The 22,421-nt window shown below is 33.3% G+C and overlaps 1 pseudogene; it reads left to right on the forward strand.

The window, feature by feature from the left end:
* Positions 1-238: 238 nt before the first annotated feature.
* Positions 239-1,844, forward strand: LOC127545990 (60S acidic ribosomal protein P0-like; annotated as a pseudogene).
* Positions 1,845-22,421: the final 20,577 nt, after the last annotated feature.

Genomic DNA, 22,421 nt, shown 5'->3' on the forward strand with positions numbered 1-22,421 from the left:
TTATGATATTATCTTTAAACTCTATGTGGTGAATGCTAAAGTATCTTAAGATGTTCAGGTAAGATAGAGTTACTTAGAAATCAAATGACCTTCTCAACTTTTCTATGATTTTCCAAAAGGCTTTATTGTGAGAGCAGGCTATATGAGTTTCAAACAGATGCAGCACACTTGGATATCCCTCTATGGGAAAGTGATAGAAATAATGAAAACAAAAGAAAAACCATGATTTATAATCATTCATGGGCATCTGAAGAAAAACTATGCCCTGAAGAAACTGCTGCCTCATGTCTGGGTGAATGTAAGCTTTGTGTTCATGAAGGAAGACCTGATTGATATTAGGGATATGTTTCTGGTCAATAAGATACCAGCTGCCACCGTTCTGGTGCCATCATCCCATGTGATGTCACGCCAATACAGAACACTAATCTGGGTCCCAAAAAGACTCTCTTCTTCCAGGCTTTGGATATCATCACCAAGATTTCCAGGATCATTATCAAAAGATTGAATGATGTATCTGATTCAGACTGGAGACAAAGCAGGTAATACCGATTCCACAGTGTTGAACATGCTGAACATCCCTGTTCTCCTTTGGGTTGATTGTTCTGAAAGTGACAGTGGTAGAATCTATAGCTTTGAAGAACTGGATATCATGAAGGACACTTTGCACTTTCAGTTCACAAAGAATTTTTGTAATGTTGCCAATGTCTGTCTGTAGATTGGTTATCCAACTATTGCATCAATACCCCCATTCTATCATCAACAGGTACAAGTGAGTCTTGATTGTTGTTGTAGAAACTAAGTATACCTTACCAATAGTTGACAAGGTTAAGGCTTTCTGGCTGATTTTTTGGTATTTTTAATGGCCACCTCTGTAGTGGCTGCTCCAGGTGCAGTAGCACAATAATACCTGCTAATATGGCTCCAGCCAAGGTGGAAGCCAAAGAATTGTTGGAAGAGTCTGATGAAGATATGAGATTTATCCGTTTGATTAGTTCACAGGAAATAAGTATTTCAGTCAGTTTATTTGTGAAACAAATAAATAAAAGTGCTCATTTATCTCTGAAAAAAAAAGAAAAGAGCTAGTTATTATCACTGGCAAGTTCTCTAACATAGGACACTGTTATATGTACATATACCATAAATTAGTAGAAACAACAGCTTGTTTATATTTTTTAGATGCATTTATTAATATTTAGTAATATTATTAATATAGCAACATTAATGATATAATTTAATAATATTAATAGTATTGTTATGGTAATTTCATATTATTATTATTATTATTATTATTATTATGCTTAATTTTAATTATCTACTAAATTATGAAGTCCCGAGGACAAGAATCTTGTCTATAACTTCCCCAACCCATAGCAAGTGGAAGGAATTTAATAAATGTATACTGTATTTAGAGTTAGACTATGTGATTAGACTGGTCAGTAACCCATTTTGCAAAGCTATGCTGTTTCTTTTGTTGACATTAGGTCAAGTTTTCCCTAAGATTCCTCCCTCTTTTTTTTTTTTTTTTTTTTGCCTTCTCTTTGTACTTATATCCACCCCAGAAAGGATGCCACCTTGGAAGGTGAAAAGTCAGATGGTACAAAGTCAAGGTAGAAGAATTGCACTTGTGAGAAAGAATCGTGAGACATCAGCCTTTTTTTGGACCTCTTTAGACATGTGGCCAGGTGAACTACAGATTAATACTTATAATTCCAAGGCATAACTATTGTATGGGAAATTAATATAAACATGACATTGTTGATTTAGCCCTATTGTCAGAGGCAGCAGTAACTCTTTTCATGAAGGCAGAACAAAAATCTGGCCAAAATGGAAAAAATGCTTTTTAGCAACGGAGAAAATGCCAGAGAACTGGAAAAAAATGGAGGAAGGTGATGGGGATCATGATCAATTAGCTACTGAGAAGAGAGAAATAGAGAGATCCCTTGCCATTTACACATAAAGGCAGAAATCTGATATCTAGTAGCTCATATGAGTCACCCAGAGAAGCATTTCTGGCTTGTTCAATATGGTTCTTAGACCCATTAAGGTTGAGTAATGATAATTAGTCTGGAGGAAAATTAGGAAAACAGCTAACTGATTATGAAGCAAGTGAATGTCATTATTTGATCAAGTTCCATAAAATATACTTTTTTTTTTAATTTGACTGGTTTAGCATTAAAAATATGTAGTGTTTTGGAGCACTCTCTCATTTGGTTAATAGTTCCCAATTCTTTTGAAAAATCTTTATTCAAATCTTTGGACCACTATGTATTGAGGAATAGATTTAGATCATACCCATTCCCCAGATCCTGGGGTCTTCTCCAGACATAACATTTTGCTTGGTAATATCATCAATTCTTATAGATTCATTTGTCATCTCTAAGCTAATGATTCTCAAATCTACTTTCCTAGCTTTAACCTCTTCCCAAACTTCTAGACTCACATCTTTATTTATTTGACATCTCTAATTCAGGGTCCCCCAAATATTTTGAACTCATAATGTTCAAAACTGAATTTTTCCTTCTCAATCCTTTTTATTTCCTGAATTTCTAAAGGAGCACCAACATCCTTTAAATCATCCAGGCTTGAAGCCTGAGTGTCATTCTGGAGATCTTACTCTTGCTCACTTCACTTATATGATCTATAGTCAAAATCTGTCAGGTATTACCTTTGTAACATTTCTCTTGTATATTCCCTTTTCTCCTCTAAGATTGCCACTGTTCTGGTGCAGGTTCTCATTATTTGATGCTTGAATGAATGCAATATATTATCTGCTGAATGGTCTTATTGCCATTAATCTCTCTATATTTCTTGTTATCTTCCACTCAGTTGTCAAATTGATTTTTTTAAAGCATAGGTCTGACTGTGCCACCCACCCCCTTATTCACTAAACTCCAGTGATTTCCTGTCATTTTCAGGATCAAATATAAAGCCCTCTATTTGCTATTCAAGGTCCTTAAGAAGTTTGCCTTCCTATCCTTCCATTCATCTTCTACTTTCCTCACTGTCACACATTCTGTGATCATTAGTGACATTGGTGCCCTTGCTATTCCTTATAAGCAAAAAGCAAAATGAAACAAAAAAGCCAAAACTCCATGTCCAGATCCTGCATTTTTCCCTGGTTGTTTCCTATAGTCAGAATGCTTTCACTCTCTTGGTTTCTTTCAAGTCCTAGATAAAATCCTATCTTCTATGAAGAATCTTTCCCATGTTAATGTTTTTTCTTTCCACTGATGATCCTGCATATATTTTGTTTGTACACAGTTGTACAACTCATATATAATTTTCCTCATTAGACAATGAGTTCCTTGAAAGGAGGGACTGCCATTTTGCTTGTTTTTGATGTCTTCAGCAGTTACTACAGTTCCTAGCATATATAGTGGGCTTTTGATTTGGCTTGATTTTTTGGTTTTTTAAATGTCTTATCTGAACTCTTACATGAAAATTTTGACACAATTATTTTTTTCCCTCATTCTAACTCTTCCTTTTTTATCCTAGACACATCAGTTTTGCTTGTATGGAAGCTCTTTAGTTTCATATAATCAGGTATTTATTTTATCTTTTTTTTAATCTTTTGTAATCACTTCTATTCCTTGTTTGGTTAAAACCAAATTTGCTACCTATGGAGAAGATGCGATCTGCTTCTTTTCTGATTTTTTGGTGGTATGTATATTAATTAAAGTGTTTTTTCCATTGAAAATTTATTGTGAAATATAGTCTAAAATGTTGTTCTAATGATAGATTGCTTTCCAGTTTTTCCAGAAGTTTTTTTTTTTAATAACTTTTTATTGATAGAACGCATGCCAGGATAATTTTTTACAACATTATCCCTTGCATTCACTTCTGTTCCGATTTTTTCCCTCCCTCCCTCCACCCCTTCCCCCAGATGGCAAGCAGTCCTTTACATGTTGAATGGGTTGCAGTATATCCTAGATACAATATATGTGTGCAGAATCGAACAGTTTTCTTGTTGCACAGGGAGAATTGAATTCAGAAGGTATAAATAACCCGGGAAGAAAAACAAAAATGCAAGCAGTTTATATTCATTTCCCAGTGTTCTTTCTCTGGGTGTAGCTGCTTCTGTCCATCTTTGATCAATTAAAGCTCTCTTTATCGAAGAGATCCACTTCCATCAGAATACGTCCTTAAACAGTATCGTTGTTGAGGTATATAATGATCTCCTGGTTCTGCTCATTTCACTTAGCATCAATTCATGTAAGTCTTGCCAGTCCTCTCTGTATTCATCCTGCTGGTCATTCCTTACAGAACAATAATATTCCATAACATTCATATACCACAATTTACTCAACCATTCTCCAATTGATGGACATCCTTTCATTTTCCAGCTTCTAGCCACTACAAACAGGGCTGCCACAAACATTTTGGCACATACAGGTCCCTTTCCTTTCTTTAGTATCTCTTTGGGGTATAAGCCCAGTAGAAACACTGCTGGATCAAAAGGTATGCACAGTTTGATAACTTTTTGAGCATAGTTTCAAATTGCTCTCCAGAATGGCTGGATGTGTTCACAATTCCACCAACAATGTATCAGTGTCCCTGTTTTCCCACATCCCCTCCAACATTCTGCATTATCTTTCCCTGTTATTCTAGCTAATCTGACAGGTGTGTAGTGGTATCTCAGAGTTGTCTTAATTTGCATTTCTCTGATTAAAAATGATTTGGAGCATATTTTCATATGTCTATAAATAGTTTCAATTTCTTCATCTGAGAATTGTCTGTTCATATCCTTTGACCATTTATCAATTGGAGAATGGTTTGATTTCTTATAGATTAGAGTCAATTCTCTATATATTTTGGAAATGAGGCCTTTATCAGAACCTTTGATTGTAAAACTGTTTTCCCAGTTTATTGTTTCCCTTCTAATCTTGTCTGCATTTGTTTTGTTTGTGCAAAAACTTTTCAATTTGATATAATCAAAATTTTCTATGTTGTGGTCAATAGTGATCTCTAGTTCTTCTAAATTCCTCCCTCTTCCACAGGTCTGCGAGGTAAACTATCCTATGCTCTTCCAATTTATTTATAATCTCATTCTTTATGCCTAGGTCATGAACCCATTTTGACCTAATCTTGGTGTACAGTGTTAAGTGTGGGTCAATGCCTAGTTTCTGCCATACTGATTTCCAATTTTCCCAGCAATTTTTGTCAAATAATGCATTCTTATCTGAGAAACTAGTGTCTGGGTTTGTCAAACAGTATATTATTAAAGTTATTGGCTGTTTTGTCCTTTGAACCTAACCTATTCCATTGATCAACTAGTCTATTTCTTAGCCAATACCAGATGGTTTTAGTAACTGCTGCTTTATAATATAATTTTAGATCTGGTACAGCTAGGCCACCTTCATTTGATTTTTTTTTTCATTAATTCCCTTGAAATTCTTGACCTTTTGTTTTTCCATATGAATTTTGTTGTTATTTTTTCTAATTCATCAAAGTAGTTTTTTGGGAGTCTGATTGGTATAGCGCTAAATAAATAAATTTAGGTAGTATTGTTGTCTTTATTATATTTGCTCGCCCAGTCCAAGAGCATTTAATATTTTTCCAGGTGGATAGATCAGACTTAATTTGTGTAGAAAGTGTTTTGTAGTTTTGCTCATAAAGTTTCTGATTTTCTTTTGGCAGATAAATTCCTAAATATTTTATACAATCAGTAGTTACTTTAAATGGAATTTCTTTTTGTAACTCTAACTGTTGGGTTTTGTTAGTGATATATAAGAATGCTGATGACTTATGTGGCTTTATTTTATATCCTGCAACTTTGCTGAAGGTGTATATTGTTTCTAATAACTTTTTGGTAGAATCTCTGGGGTTCTCTAAGTATACCATCATATCATCAGCAAAGAGTGATAATTTGGTTTCCTCATTGCCTATTCTTATTCCTTTAATCTCTTTCTCAACTCTTACTGTCAAAGCTAGCATTTCTAATACAATATTAAATAGTAGCGGTGATAGTGGGCAACCTTGTTTTACTCCTGATCTTAATGGGAATGGTTGCAGTTTTTCCCTGTTACATATGATGCTTACTGCTGGTTTTAAATAGATGCTACTGATTATTTTAAGGAAAAGTCCATTTATTCCTATACTCTCAAGAGTTTTTAATAGGAATGGATGTTGGATTTTATCAAATGCTTTTTCTGCATCTATTGAGATGATCATATGGTTTTTGTTAATTTGATTATTAATATGGCCAATTATATTGATAGTTTTCCTAATATTGAACCAGCCCTGCATTCCTGGTATAAATCCTACTTGATCATGATGTATTATCCTGGGGATGATTTTCTGTAGTTTTTTTGTAATATCTTATTTAAGATTTTAGCATCAATATTCATTAGGGAGATTGGTCTATAATTTTCTTTCTCTGTTTTCAGCCTACCAGGTTTAGGTATCAGTACCATGTCTGTGTCATAAAAGGAGTTTGGTAGGACTCCTTCATTCCCTATTTTTTCAAATAGTTTATAAAGCATTGGGGCTAATTTTTCTTTGAATGTTTGGTAGAATTCACATGTAAATCCATCTGGTCCTGGGGATTTTTTTTTATGGAGTTGATTAATAGCTTGTTCTATTTCTTTTTCTGAAATGGGACTATTTAAGCAATTTACTTCCTCCTCTGATAATCTGGGAAGCCTATATTTTTGGAGATACTAGTCTATTTCGCTTAGATTATCAAATTTATTGGCATAAAGTTGGGCAAAGTAACCCCTTATTATTTCTTTAATTTCTTCTTCATCAGTGGTAAGTTCTCCTTTTTCATTTTTAAGACTGCCAATTTGATTTCCCCCTCTCCTTTTTCTGATCAGATTTACCAAAGGTTTATCAATTTTATTGGTTTTTTCATAAAACCTACTCTTAGTTTTATTTATTAGTTCAATAGTTTTTTTTTTTACTTTCTATATTATTAATTTCTTCTTTTAATTTTAGAATTTCAAGTTTAGTAATTGATTGGGGGTTTTTAATTTGGTCTTTTTCTAACTTTTTAAGTTCCAGGCCCAATTCATTGATCTTCTCTTTTTCTATTTTATTCAAGTAAGCCTCTAAGGATATAAAATTTCCCCTTATTACTGCCTTGGCTGCATCCCATAAATTTTGATATGATGTCTCATTTTTGTCATTATCTTGAGTGAAATTATTAATTGTGTCTATAATTTGCTTTTTCACCCAATCATTCTTTAAGATGAGATTATTTAGTTTCCAATTTTTTTTTGGTCTATTTACACATAACTTTTTGTTGAATGTAGTTTTTATTGCATTGTGATCTGAAAAGAAAGCATTTACTATTTCTGCCTTCCTGCATTTAATTTTGAGGTCTTTATGTCCTAATATATGGTCAATTTTTGTGTAGGTTCCATGAACTGCTGAGAAGAAAGTATACTCTTTTCTGTCACCATTCAGCTTTCTCCAGAGATCTATCATACTTAATTTTTCTAATATTCTATTTACCTCTTTAATTTCTTTCTTATTTGTTTTGTGATTTGATTTATCTAAATCTGAGAGTGCAAGATTGAGATCTCCCACTATTATAGTTTTGCTGTCTATTTCTTCTTGCAACTCTCTTAGCTTCTCTTTAAGGAAGTTAGATGCTATACCACTTGGTGCATATATGTTTAATACTGATATTGCTTCATTGTCTATAGTTCCCTTAAGCAAGATATAGTTTCCTTCCTTATCTCTTTTAATTAGATCAATCTTTGCTTTTGCTTGATCTGAGATAAGGATGACTACCCCTGCCTTTTTTTGACTTCACCTGAAGCATAATAGATTCTGCTCCAGCCTTTTACCTTTAGTCTGTATGTATCTCCCTGTTTTAAATGTGTTTCCTGTAAACAACAGATTGTAGGGTTCTGACTTTTGATCCAGTCTGTTATCTGCCTCCTCTTTATGGGAGAGTTCATCCCATTCACATTTGCGGTTAAAATAACCACTTCTGCATTTCCTGCCATCCTAATATCCCCAGATTATACTTTTCTTTTTCTTGCCCTCCTTCCCTTCTTCCCTATTGGTCCCACTAACGTCTCTAGAATTATATAAAATAATGATGTGAGGGTATTATTATTTTACTCTTTTATTTAGTGCATATTATGATTATTTTTTATTTTAAATTATTTTTATATAAACATTTTTCTTTCTATATATTATGTTTTTAAAGTATAAATGAAGGCTGTACTTTGTCAGATCTGGCATTGATGTAATTACATATATTTTTGTAATAATTAGTTTTGCTTATTATTTTCCTTGCATTCCTGTTATGAATCCTAGTTTGTCCTAATGAATGATTTCTTGAGGGAATTGATATAGTCTGTTTGACAAAACTATATCTTAAACTTTTAAATCAATATTAAGCATCTTAATGTTGTGTTCTTTTTCTTCTTTTAAAATATAGTAAAATGATTCTCTCTGGGAGAAAGAGCAGGTTTCTCAGGGAGGTTTTCTGGAGGCAGCCTTAGTATCAGTTCAGATCATTAATTACCCCAAATGCAGCCAGCTGGTAAAAATACAAATGTTTATTTCTCCTTCCAAGTTTTGTCTCTTGCCTTGGGCCCGGATAGCTAGATTCTTAGAGGCCTATCTTTCTGCTCAGTTCTGAGAGCTCTTGCAGCTTTGTCCTTTGCCTCGGCTCCCTTCAGCCTCCAGCCAGCACAAAGATGAATCTGTCTCTCTTGCCTTCCGAAGTAATTCTCTCCTGGCTCTAGCTCAACTCCGATTCGTGGCTTCTTCTGACTTGACACTCCCCTCTCCATGTAATTTGGCTGAATTCCCCCCACTGGGCCTCTGCTTTCTTCTTATATACCAGAGAGAGGGATTATGGGTTTTTTCCCATAGTGCTCTCTGGTCCTAAGAGCTTCAAGGGAGGTGTGAATTCACAAAGTTACAAAGTTTACTTTGCGAAACTTCCATACTTGTGAATTCTAATGAGTAAAGGTGTGAACACAAGCATTGTATCAATTAGTTCTACTTAGTATCTTGTTTCAGGTTCTGGCCCAAAACTTCAACTCTAATGAGTTAGCAGTTTATAAAGATTACAACATCTTAATCTATATTAAAATTTCTGTGTTTTTATCCTTCCCTGTTTTAGGTATGATAACTATATTTTTTTTCCTAAAAGGAAGATTTTCCCCCCAATTTTGGAGAATGATTTGTATGGTATTAAACTACTAAGTGGCATAATGGACACAGTAGTGGATCTAGAGTCAGGAAAACTTGAGTCCTCAGACATTTACAAGTTGTATGATCCTGGGTAAAGCTCTAAACTACTGTCTGTCTCAGTTTCTTTAGCTTGACTTGCCTAAAGACTTAAAATGTCAAAGCAAGGGTTTGAACCCAAATCTTACAAATGTGGTTACATTTTAGCATTTTGGACAAATTATCTGAAAGAACTGAGCTGACATCTTTTTATGTGATTTATATTAAAAAACACTAAACAAACAAACAAACAAACAAAAAAACCCTTGCAAATACCTACCTAAGATTGTCTTCTGATAACCATTTTCTATTACTCCCTTAAAATTGGTTGGAATATCCAAAACTCTAGCTTCTGGGATAAGACTTATTGTTTTACAAAAATCATTGGGAAAACTAGAAAATTAAAAGTCCAAAACTTGGTATAGACCTATATCTCATACCCCATACCAAAATAAGGTCAAAATGAGTACATGATTTAGGGCATAAAGGGTGATACTATAAGCAAATTAGGAGAATAAAAGATAATTTACTTATCAGATCTTGGAGAAGGGAGGGATTTATGACCAAAGAAAAAATATTATACATTATAAAATGCAAAATGGACATCTTTGCATTAAACTAAAAAGGTTTTGCACAAACAAAACCAATAAAAAAAGATTAAAAGGTAAGTACAAAATTGGGAAAAAATTTATAGCCAGTTTTCTGGTAAAGACCTCATTTCTAAAATATATAAAGAATTGTGTCAAATTTATAAGAATACAAGTCATTCCCCAGTGGATAAATGGTCAAAGGATATGAACAGATACTTTTTAAATTAAAGAACTAATTGTTGATAGATTTGTGAACTTATCCAACCATTCTGGACAGCAATTTGGAAGTATGCCCAAAGGGCTATAAAACTATGCATACCTTTCGATCCATTAGTACCACTACTGGGTCTGCATCCCAAGATAATCATAAAAGAGGGAAAAGAACCCATATATGTAAAATTGTTTGTAGCAGCTTTTTTTTTTGTGGTAATAATTGGAAAATGAGTAAATGCTTATCAATTGGGAGAATTGCCGAATAAATTATAATTTATGAAAGTAATGGGATATTATTGTTCTATTAAAAATGATGAACAAGCTGATTTTAGAAAGATCTAGAAAGATTTAAAGGAACTCATGATGAGTGAATCAAACAGGACCAAGAATACATTCTACACAGTAACTGCAAGATTGTACAAAGATCAACTTTGAAAGATTTGGTTCTTCTCAGCAGTTCAGTGATCTAAGACAATCATAATGTACTTTGGATAAAAAACACCATCTGCATTCAGAGAGACAACTATGGAGACTGAATGTGAATCAACACTGCTATGTTGATTTTTTTATTTTGCTTTTTCTTCTGTTTTTTTTTCCTCTTGTGGTTTTTTCCTTTTGTTCTGATTTTTGTTTCCCTATATGATTCATAAAGAAATGTGTATTTAAAAAGAATGTATATGTATAACCAGAAAAAATAAAACAATAAAAAAAATTTGTTTGGGATATGCTGTCAGATGTGAATAATGTGTCTGTTGCTTCTGCTGACCTGTTTTTGTATTTCTTTGTTGCAAATGTATCTTGGGAGGTGAAGGAAAAATGATAAATTTGGAAATGACTGTGATAAAAACCAGAGAATAGTTGGAGTACATTAAGAACAGCAGAAAAAAAAAAAATGAACCATCACATTCTGTCCCTGAGATGTGTGAATATTTTCAATTGATTGATTGATTGAAAGATTTGGCAAAATAGCTGGGTGTGATTACTAAGCATATGGGGGACTCAGAAGGAGATTAGCCCAAACATAATCAGGGTGTGGCATTAGAAATTACCAGGAAAAATATTTTTAAAATACGGATGTCTAGCAAAGTCATAAGAAATTATGCTATTGATAACTTGTTTAACTTTTTCCTTTATATCTCCCCCACAAAACTGAGACTACATTGAGAAATAAATGAGTAAACTAGAGTTCTCCCTTCCCTGGCCATCATTCTTCACTACCAACTGTTAAATATTATTGTTGTTAGTTCTATGCTTCTATAAGAGATCTACTTGCAGGTTCTTCTCCCACTGTGCCCTGTGAATTATCTTTTCTATTTTTAATACACAGACCTCTATATTAGACTTCCATTCTGTCATTACTTTTTATCCCCTTGAAGATTCAAGAACCTATTTTTCCCATGATTACACTGTATACCTACTTGTATTTTCTCTTTTGTCCCAAGACATCCTGGACCATAAGGGAGAGTGACAGTCCTTCCAATTCCTTTTCCTCACTTCCGTTTTTGACTTTAACATGCCTTTCAAATAGCCAATACTTCAACTTTCCATCTCTTCTGAATATTCATTTCTCTCTAGGTTTTTATGGTACTATACTCTTGTGCTTTTCTTCCTATCTTTTGAACTAATTCTTTTGGGTTTTCCTTGTAGGTTCATAATCTATATCTTTCACTCTAGGTATAGGGAAGCTTTAGGGCTCTCTTCCAGTTCTTTCCTTATTTCTTTATATTTTCTCTACTTACCGGCTCTCTCTCTCTCCATAATTTATTAATTTCTATGATTTTAAGTATCATTTTGGTATAGATACCTGCCATATCTATATACCTAATCATTATATCTCTCTCAAGTCCTATTTATATACCCCCAAACTAACTACTTGACATTAACCTCTACATCTCTTAGTTAACTCAAATTCAGCACATCAAAAACAGAAGTCTTTATTTTTCCCTCTCAACCTGCTCCTTCTATTCTCTTCCCATCTTTCTTCCTATATCCAGGATCACAAACTAAGAGTCTTCTTTGACTCTGTATTCTTCTCATATCCTATATTAAATAACTTGTCAAATTATTGATTCTATCTCTTCAACAAATCTTGTATTCAAATCATTAAAAATAAGATAATATTTGTGAAGCTCTTTGAGAAACCTGAAGCACTATAAAAATGCTATCTATCTCTACTCATACCATAAATACCTTAGTCCAGGGACCACTCATTTCTTGTCTACATTATTTCCATAGTTTTTTTTTATTGTTTCTCCTGCATTCACTCTCTCCCTTTTCAAATATGCCACATAGATCCCTAATTGACATTTTTAAAGTGTAGGTATAATCACGTCACTCTTCTGGAGCTCCTCATTGATTTTAGGTTAAAATGTAAACTCCTCTTTGATAATTGATACCCTTCATAGACTTACTCCAAACTATCTTTCTAGACTGATCATGCCATATTATCTTTGAATTCAACTATTTTGTAAGCTATTTACCAACATTCCAGCTCCCTTCATGCCTTTGCATAGATTGTCCCCTCTGTCTGGAATGTTCTGCCTCTTCAATTCTTTTTGGAACACCCTCGTGCCCTCCAAGTTTGTCCTAATGGAATCTCCTTTAAGAAGCCTTTTATTGATCTTTTCTGTATTATGAAGCTTTTTGTCAATCTGGTGAAGCCCAAGGACCTCTTCTTAGAATCACATTTTAAATGCAAAAAGAAAAATATATAGCATTACAAAGGAAACCAATTACTTTATAAAGTAATCACACCCTTTTTCTCATCCAAATCCACAGAGCCCTTGAAACCTAGAAACTATTTAAAATAAAAAAAATGTCTCATTTTTGGATTTTTACAGCCAGAGACCAACACAGTGCTTGACACATAGTAATGACCTAACAAATAAATGCTTGTTACTTGATTAATATCAGCACATCAAAGTGATGGTGAGTCAGAATATCCTCCTGTTAGTTTACCATTCATTTTGGATGCATGCAGCATGCATGCTTAACAACTTTCCATACAGACAGACAAACACATACATACACACAAAACATACACACAATAAGCACAAGATTTGATCAGTCACTAAGCATCTTTGGAGCACTAAATTTGTAGCTGTATCTACATAAAAATATTTATAAAGGTCATGCCTTTCTGTTTCTAGTTAAACAGAAGTTAACTTTGTATATGAGTTACTAAGAATTTCTCCTTTCTTCTACTTCCCCCACCCCCAATCCAGCAAAGGCTACCATTCACTATTCTTTTGATATTTCTGAGAAAAAGCCTGCCAAAAACAACAGTAAAGAAAACTGTGCTATTTTAACGTCTAAGAGACATCTGCTCCATAGGACATTCACAGGAGGAGAGATTGTTGAAATGTATTGTAAGCAATTTTATCAAATACTATCTCAGAGGTAATTTCCTGCTGTTCTGTTTTTATGATAATAATAATAATAATAATAATAATAATAATAATAATAATAAAAACCCAAGAAATTCAGCAGCATCAGTGAGAAAAGAAAGGCCTTGGAAATACTTTCATTTCTAATGCTTACTCATTTGGTTGTTTTTTACTTTGACATTTCTCAGGGCTCAAATATTTTATTCAAAGATGTTTTTAGTTTCATGGCAATATTAGGTTTCCTGAGCCAGTGAAAGGTACTAGTCCTATTGAAACTACTTTGCAAATGGTTGTTGTAGTTTTCAATTTGAAACATGCTTGATGACAGGAAATAGATAAGAAAAAAAAAAAAAAGAAAGCTCCTATTTTCCCGACCCCTGGAACATTTAGTCCACATCTAAGTACAATTTAATTGCATGGCATAATTTGAATTATTTTGTGCTCAATTGAGGGTATTTAAATTATTTTGCCATGAAAAGTTATCTTTAACCAAAAGCCTTCTCTGCTGAAAATGAACTTCTCTCATTTTAGATTTGTGTTGATAATGGAAACATTCCTGAATGTCAGTTTTTTGTTTTTTAGTTTTTTGGGGGGAGGAGGGGTCTCGAAACTAAACAAGGTGAGTAGTTCATTTGTGAGTATAGGAGGAATTTGTTTCTTTTTCCTCATTTGCTCTATTCATTGTTGGATTGTGCTCATGGCATTCAGTAAGAGACCATGAGGGAAAGAGAGGGGATTTGAGACATTTTCCTATATAGGCCCCTCCAAAAGGCACCTTTATCGTTCACTTCTATATTTTTTTGTTTGTTTATTTGTCCCTGTTCTGGGAAAGAGAGTGAAGTCCCCAACTTTGTGAGTTTTGAAATATTTTGAAGGTAATCTTTCATCCTTCATTTTGAGTCTGAGTTTGTAGCCAACTAATGATAATATGCATTTGCAATTTATATTTCTTGATTATAATTTACTTTTGAAATGTGCTTTTCTCAAATTGTTTTTGACTTATCACACACCTAAATGTGTAATTCCCTACATATAATGGACATTTGAATATTTTTCATTGAAATGAATTTAATTAAATTGGAGGTTCAAGTAGGCTTTTGATAATCATTTATGAGGATGAGAGTAGTATTATTCATTTGGTTGTGTATGGCAAGAAAACGAGAAGAATGTGATATATTTGAAGTTCATCTTTTCTCCACACAGCTATTTTATATAGAAACAGGCATCTGAGAATCGTGTCTCAGCACAGCCAAGTGTGATGTGTCTCTCACAGTGAGTTGGTGGAGCCCACCTGTTGGGAAGAGGTTTTAGAATACAGTATTCTGGGTTTCCCTTAAGGGAAAAAGGAAACAATAGCAGCAGCAATAAATAGAAAAACAAACTACTGATTGATCTAATGAAAATAGATCCTTTCCTGCATTTCCATCAATTTTCTCCTGTGTATAATGACCTTTTAGATGTTAGTGACAGAATGTGGATACAGGTTCTCTGGAATGTGACATATTTTCTTTCAATTATGAGGGAAATGGATGTTTTAAATTATGAAGCAAATTGCCTGATAATCCAATGTATTGTGCATGTAAATCTGTGGGGTTGAGTGATATTTCTTTAATGACGTTCCCTCTTCTCAAAGGAGAGGGCTTTTGGAAGAATTTGACTCTTCAATATATGTCTGCATCAATTACTATGGAGAAAATTCTCCATAGTACTATTTTATCAATTGCTGTTCTTCTCAAATTAAAGACTAAGGACAAGTAGCCTGAGAAAATACTCAGTAATAGGAGTGGGGAAGAGCAAAGATCTTGTCATAATGATTTTTATATATCAAGATATTTATTATTTGCAGAGAGATGAAAATTTTATTTTTGATAGTTTTTGTTGGCATCTTGCCAGTTTTTTTTTCAGTTTTATATCTAGCAAAGTTAAAAAGAAATTGGAAAAAAAAAGGAAAAAAAGTATTTGTTAAGCATCTACTATTGATTAATCCAGAAACTGGGTTAAGTGCTTAAAATATTATGTTATTTGATTCTCACATGCTATTATCTCTAGTTTACTTTTGAAGAAATTGAGTCAGACAGAGGTTAGATCACACCATGACCTAACTTGCCCAGAGTCAACTGGTCTTTATGACTCCAGATTCAATAGTACATTCATTGTGTCCTCTAGCTACTTCTAGGGGTTGGTGAGGATTTTTAGGTTACAAAAAAATGGAGATTATGTATACATGTGTGTATCTATTAATTCATACACAAAAAAGATTCACTGATTAAAAATGTTTGAGAAACACTGCTTTATAGAAAGGATTATAGGGCAACAAAAGAAAATATGCATAAGAGAAACAAAGCATTATATAGTAGAAAGAGTTCTGAATTTGAAGTCAGAAAACTTGAATTCAAACTCTGAGTTCTGCCACTTTCTAGTTGTGTGATTTTGAGTCATGTCCCTTTTCTGGCATTTAGTTTCCTCATCTGCAAAAGGAGGGTATTGGACTACTGTATTCTGCCTACCATTGCTTCTGACTCTAAGCTATGACCCAATGACCATTTGCAAAACTGTTTGTTCCTACTTTAAATGGAGCAGCACCAAATTTAGTGTTTGTGTTGAATATAAACTTATGACAGAATCACAAAATCTCAGAGTTAGAAGAAATATCACAAGCCATCTAGTCCAATTGAGATCCGAAAAAGAAGAATCTTTTCTACCTCAATTCTGAAAAAAAATAGTCATTCAGACTCTGTTTGAATACTTTGAATGATGGAAAATTCTAGCTACTAGGTGTTTCTATTCCACTTTTATAGCCTGAGTATCAGATTTTCCATTCATACACTGAGAGTATTCTTCTTGACTCCTACAATCATAGAATATTGATGAAAAGACTAGGATTCAGAAAGGTTAGCCTTTATTTTTCATTTTCCCATTTATTTGAAAAAGGCATTTTTTTATGGTATTCATTTTTTGTGTGTAGAAAATATAGCCACACCAAATTTAGCCTTTTTCCTTGTCTTCCAGTGATGTAGAAGGAATTTACTTCCCATGTGGTACCCCATAAATATTGGACACTCTGAGAAGAAATTTTCAATATTTTGCATTATTAGTAAGAATATAGTAGTTTTTTTAAGGATAGTTGTTACCAAGAAACATTTTCCCCAGAGATTGGTATCCTTGGACACTTTGCTTCCATATGATTGATTGGCTTTGCTCTTAAATTTGAATGAAGTCTCAAACTAAAAAAAAAAAAAAAAAAAAAAAAAAAGATATATGTGATCATTAATCCACTAATACTTTAGAACATAAGTTCATTCTTTTTCTTTTCAGTTTTCTTCCCTGTCTAAGCCGAATCCTGTAAGTGTAGAGAACAGCTAAAGACAAACATCAAGTTGATCAAAAGTTTGAGCAAAACTCAAAGGTTTCTCTTTTTAAAGGAGGCTTGATTGAATTCTGAGGCTCTTTACCTTTTCCTGATTTCAAAGCAAAAAGACATCATTAGATAAAGGCTTCCATCCTTAGCATCTCATTCCACTTTCAAAAACTTTAGAAATTTTCATTATACAGAATTCAATAAAAATTTTTGGCAATATTCACCAGTTAGTCCTTATTTTGCCTTTGCTCTCCATAGAATCAAACAAAAGAAGTCAAATCTGGCTTTTAAAATCTAGTTTTGAAGATGATGGAGAAAAGGCAGTAACTCACCTGAATTCTCTCCAAAACCCCATCAAATACCTTTAAATAGTGCATAAAACAATTCTAAGAGAAGCAGAAGCCACACAAGGATGAAGTGAAATAACTTTCTAGCCAAAGACAGCTTAAAGCTCACCAGGAAAAGTCTGTCTCATCTAGGTGAAAGTGGAGCACAATGCACCAGCAGGCCATACTTCAGCCACAGCAACCAAGAGGAAATTTTGGGAGCTACTGAATGATCAGTGTAGGGCAGTGACAACAACTACTTCTGCAGTTCTCAGTCCATAGACCACAAAGGGATCAAAAATTGTCCAGAAGAAAATTGCTTTGGATCTTTTTGTTAGCATGAGACAAGACTTTCTTGCTTTGTCCATATTTAGATTTGGGTCCCAGGCAGGGTGTCAATATAATATGAGGAGTTATCACTAGCACACAGAGCTTGCAGCCATAGTGGAACAGTTGCAGGGCAGAAAAGAATATTTATGGCTCCATAAAGATCAGAGTAAAGGCCAGCAGGGTAGTAAACACAATTCTACTTGGAGCTTGCCTCCTTGAAAGAACTGACTTATAGATATCTAGAAATACTTCTGAAAACAGCTTCCTGAAGGTTGTGATGGTATACCCTCCACTCTGGAAGCAGAATCTTATTTAACAAAGTGTTATAAAATATATATAAATAATACACATACTATGTATGTGTGTGTGTATATATATATATACACATATACATATATATTCATAGCATATATATATATGTATACTATGAAAAAGAGCAAATTACAGAAAAAATTCTGATTATAGAAAGTTACTATGGTGACAGGAACAATAAGAACACAAACTGAAAAGATGATATCAAAATCAAATTTCCTTCATCCAAGACAAACATGAATTGGTCTCAAGCCATTTAAAAAAAAAAAAACTATTTTAAAAAGAATTTTGAAAATAAGAGAGAGGGGAGAAAATTGGGAAGAAAAATGAGAACATTGTAAGAAAATCATGAAAAGTAAGCCAGTAGCTTGGTAGAGGAGACACAAAAAATATTGCAGAAAATAACATTTTAAGAAACAGGCCAAATGGTAAGAACTACAAAAAATTAATGAAGAGAATAACGTCTTAAAAAAGCAGAATTGACAAAATGGGAAAAGAGGCACAAAAATTCACTGACGTAAAAAAAAAAAAAAAACTCCATTAAAAGTAGAATTAGTCAAATGAAAAAGAAGGTACAAAAGTTCAATGAAAAACAACTTATTCTTCAAAAATCAGAATTGAGCAAATAAAAGCTAATGACTGTGAGATATTAAGAGACAATAAAATCAAAACAAAAGAATGAAAAAAAAAAGATAATGTGAAATAGCTGACAGAAAAAAAAATAACTGACCTGGAAAATAGATGGAGGAGAGAGAATTTAAAAATTATTAGACTACCTGAAAGCCATGATCAATAAAAAGAGCCTAAATAATCATCTTTCAATAAATTATCAAGAAAACTATCCTTTTATTCTAGAACTAGTCGATGAAATAGAAATTGAAAGCATCCACTGATCCTCAACTGAAAGAGATCCTAAAAATAAAATGCTCAGGAATATAATAACTGAATTCCAGAATGCTTGGGTCAGGAGAAAATATTGCAAGCTGCCAGAAAGAAACAATTCAAGTATTTTTCATGGAGCCATAGTCAGAGTTACACATTTAGCAGCTTCTATATTAAAAAAAAAATAAGATAACTTGAAATATGATATTTCAGGGCAAAGGAACTAGAATGTCAACCAAGAATCACCTACTGAGCAAAACTGAATATAATATTTTGAGAGGGGGTGGGGGATGGATATTTAATGAAATAGAGGCCCTTCAGGCATTCTTGATGAAAAGATCAGAGCTGAATAGAACATTTGGTTTTTAAATATAAGACTTAAGAGAAGTATAAAAAGGTGAACAGGAAAAGGAAATCATAAGGGACCTAAAGTAAGGTTAGACTATTTACATTCCTACATGGGAAAATGATATTAGTAACTCATAAGAACTTACTAATTATCAGGGATGTTAGCAGGACTATATATAGACAGAGGGCACAGGTATGAGTTGAAGATGAAGGAGTGATATCCTTAAAAAAATTAAGATGTGAGAAAGGAATACATTGGGAAAGGGGAGGGGAAAGGGAGAGATAGAATAAGGAAATATTATCTTAAAACAGGCAAGAAAAAGCTGTTAAAGCGGAGGGGAAGAGGTGAGAGGTATGAAAGACTGAATGAACCTTGAGTGTGAAGATCTATCTTACCCTACAGGAAAGTAGTAAGGAAAGGGGAAAAATGAAGGGGAAGGGTTGATAGAAAGGTGGGCAGATTGGGGGAGGGAATAGTCAAAAGCAAAATATTTTTGAAGAGGAACAGGGTGAAAGGAGAGAGTAAATAGTGTAAATGGGTTGAGAATAGGAATGAAGGAAATATAGTTAGCAATATTATGTTTAGAAAAAGTTTTGAAATAACTTTCTTTGATAAAGGCCTGTTTCTCAACTATATAGAAAATTGAGTCAAATTTATAAAAATAAGAGCCATTCCCCAATTGATAAATGATCAAAAGTATGAACAGTTTTAGGTAAAGTAATCAAAGCTATCTGTAGCCATATGAAAAAAAAAATATTCTTACTCACTATTGATTGGAAAAATGCGAATTAAAAGAATCTAAAGTATATTTAATTCTTGAAGAGGACCATGTCATCAGGGAAGTGATATTACAACATGCAAGTGAGTTGGATTTAAGTGAGAGTGGGCTGAGTAAAGATACCAGGTTGACTTTATCCTCTAGAGCCTTTTGGGTTCAGTGGCAAGATATAGATCAGGATGACTGAAGATGATCCTGAATGCAGTGGGAGATCTTAACATTTTAAAGTATGGTCTTTAACTGGTTTCAGTATGACTGAGGCAATGCCTATTCAGTGATTACAATACCTATTTAGTGATAACAACTAAGTAAGAATTGAGGCAATGAGAACATGAGTGATTTGGGCTTAAGGTGTGGTCTGTAAGAAAGGAATTGTTTGGGGCAATTGCACCTATCCAAACTGACTACTCAGGAGTCACTCCAAATGATGTACAGAAAAAATTTATTAGAATCTCAAGAAGTGGACCATCCTGGCCTGTGGGCCCGAAAGAACAGCAAAGATACCCACAGGAGGAGAGTCATTCATTTGAAAATGCTTATAACTTTTATACATTTCAGACAAAAAACCCCCAAAATCCCACCCTTTAGAGGCTGTGATTAGTTACATAAACATTTACCTCCTTATTTGGTCAATGGAATGCAGTAAAAAAGGTGATATACAGCTTTGGCCACTTAATTCCTTCTTTGGACAATGGAATGCAGTCCAGGTCTCATCTAAAATCACATGACTGAGGCCTATAGGCCTGATCTGCTTTAGTTAACAGTCTCTGATCAATATGTGCTTAATCTGTAAATTCTTCACCTTTTCACACAGAATCTAGCAGGTAAACCCCAAGATATCTTGGGAGTTTTCAACAAGTAAAAAATGTATTCCTTTGAACAGAGCACCCATAGATAAGTGTATGATAAAAAGAAAAAGTGTATGTAAAAAGAAAGAAAAAAAGAAGGAAGGATGGAAGAAAGGAAGGAAGGAAGAAAAAAGAAAGAATAAAGAAAGAAGGAAAGAAAGACAAAGAAAAACAAAAAAAGAAAAAAAGGAAAGAAAGAGAGAAAAAATAAAGAAGAAAAGACAAGACAAAGAAAAGCAGTTTATTGCCCAACTGATCTACTTGGATCCCAGTGGGACGCCTCTAATCATAGTTGTTGTTTGCCTTTATTCCTGAAGGGGACCAATATACCAGGAGATGATGTAAGTGAGTTGGATTCAAGTTAAAGTGGGACCTTATGACAGAATAGGAGTACAACAAATGTTGGAGGAGTTGTGGGGAAAATAAAACAATAAAGTACTGTTGGTGGAGTTAAAAATTAATTCTATTGTTCTGTAGAGCAATTTGGAACTATGTCCAAAGGGTTATAAAATCATGCATACCCTTTGACCTAATAGTACTACTATTAAATCTGTATCCCCAAAGAGATAAAAAACAAAAAGGAAAAGGATCTACATGTACAAAAAATATTTATATCAGCTCTTTTCTGGAGCAAAGAATTAGAAAACAAGGGATCACCCATTAATTGGGGAATGGCTGAGCAAACTATAGTGTGCAATTATGATGAAATACTATTGTGGTAAAAGAAATGATTAGCAGGATGCTATCACAAAAACCTGGAAAGGCTTCTATGAGCTGATGCAAAGTAAGAGGTACTGTGTAGAAAATAACAATATTGTTGTAAGATGATCAGATTGTTGTAAGTGAATGACTTAAATATTCTCAGCAATACAATTATCAAGACAACTTTGAAGGATTTATGATAAAAAAGGCTCTCCATTTCCTGACAAAGAAGTGATGGTGTCTGAGTACAGATAGAAGCATATATATTTTTTTAATTTTCTTTTTCTTGAGTTTTTTTTTTTAATGGATGTTTTCTTTTAAAATATAACTTGTGGAATTGATTTGACTACACATGTATAACCTATATTAAATTACTTGCCTTCTCAATGCATGGGATGGAAAGAGAGAAAAGGAAAGAATTTGGAATTCAAAAGTTGTAAAAAAAAAAATCAATGTTAAATATTACTTTTTATATGTAATTGGGAAAAAATGAAATATTAAATAATTTTAAAGGAAATCTATTCCTAATCTATTATTGATACTTTTTAAAATTAAATATATCTTTCTTGTTATTCAAAGCCAAAAGAAAAACATCACTCCTGAATGGAGCCTGAGATAGAATAAAATAAAATTAGGAAAATAAATAAAATACAGCATAAATAATATTATTTTGTAGCTTTCTAAATAAACAGTTGCCTATAGAGATCTATTTTTAGTTGCATTAGATACTTGTTTTACATAAGTGATTTCAGGACACTGAATGGACTTGAATGTGGTGAATATTTGTATTGGTTTCTATGGAAAATAGAACCCATTTAAGATTTCTGAGCAGAGAGTGACATAGCCCTATCAATATTTTAGTAATGCAAATGGAGCTTTTGTGAAGCCTGGATTGGATCAGGGATAAACTGAAGTCAGGAAACCATTAAAGAGGCATTCAAATAATCTCTTAAAATGTGATGAAAACTTGAATAAGAGTAGAAACTACATAAATGGAAAAAAGAGGATTGGCACAAAATATAAATACAAAAGTAGAATAAATAAGATTTGGCAGCTAATTGAAAATGAAGGTGGAGGGAGAGAGAAGAGTTAAGGATGACTCTGAGGTTGTGAGCCTGTATAACTGAAAAAATGGTGTTATCCTCCACAGAA

This window comes from Antechinus flavipes, chromosome 1 (genome assembly GCF_016432865.1).
Source record: "Antechinus flavipes isolate AdamAnt ecotype Samford, QLD, Australia chromosome 1, AdamAnt_v2, whole genome shotgun sequence".
NCBI classification, from domain to species: domain Eukaryota; kingdom Metazoa; phylum Chordata; class Mammalia; order Dasyuromorphia; family Dasyuridae; genus Antechinus; species Antechinus flavipes.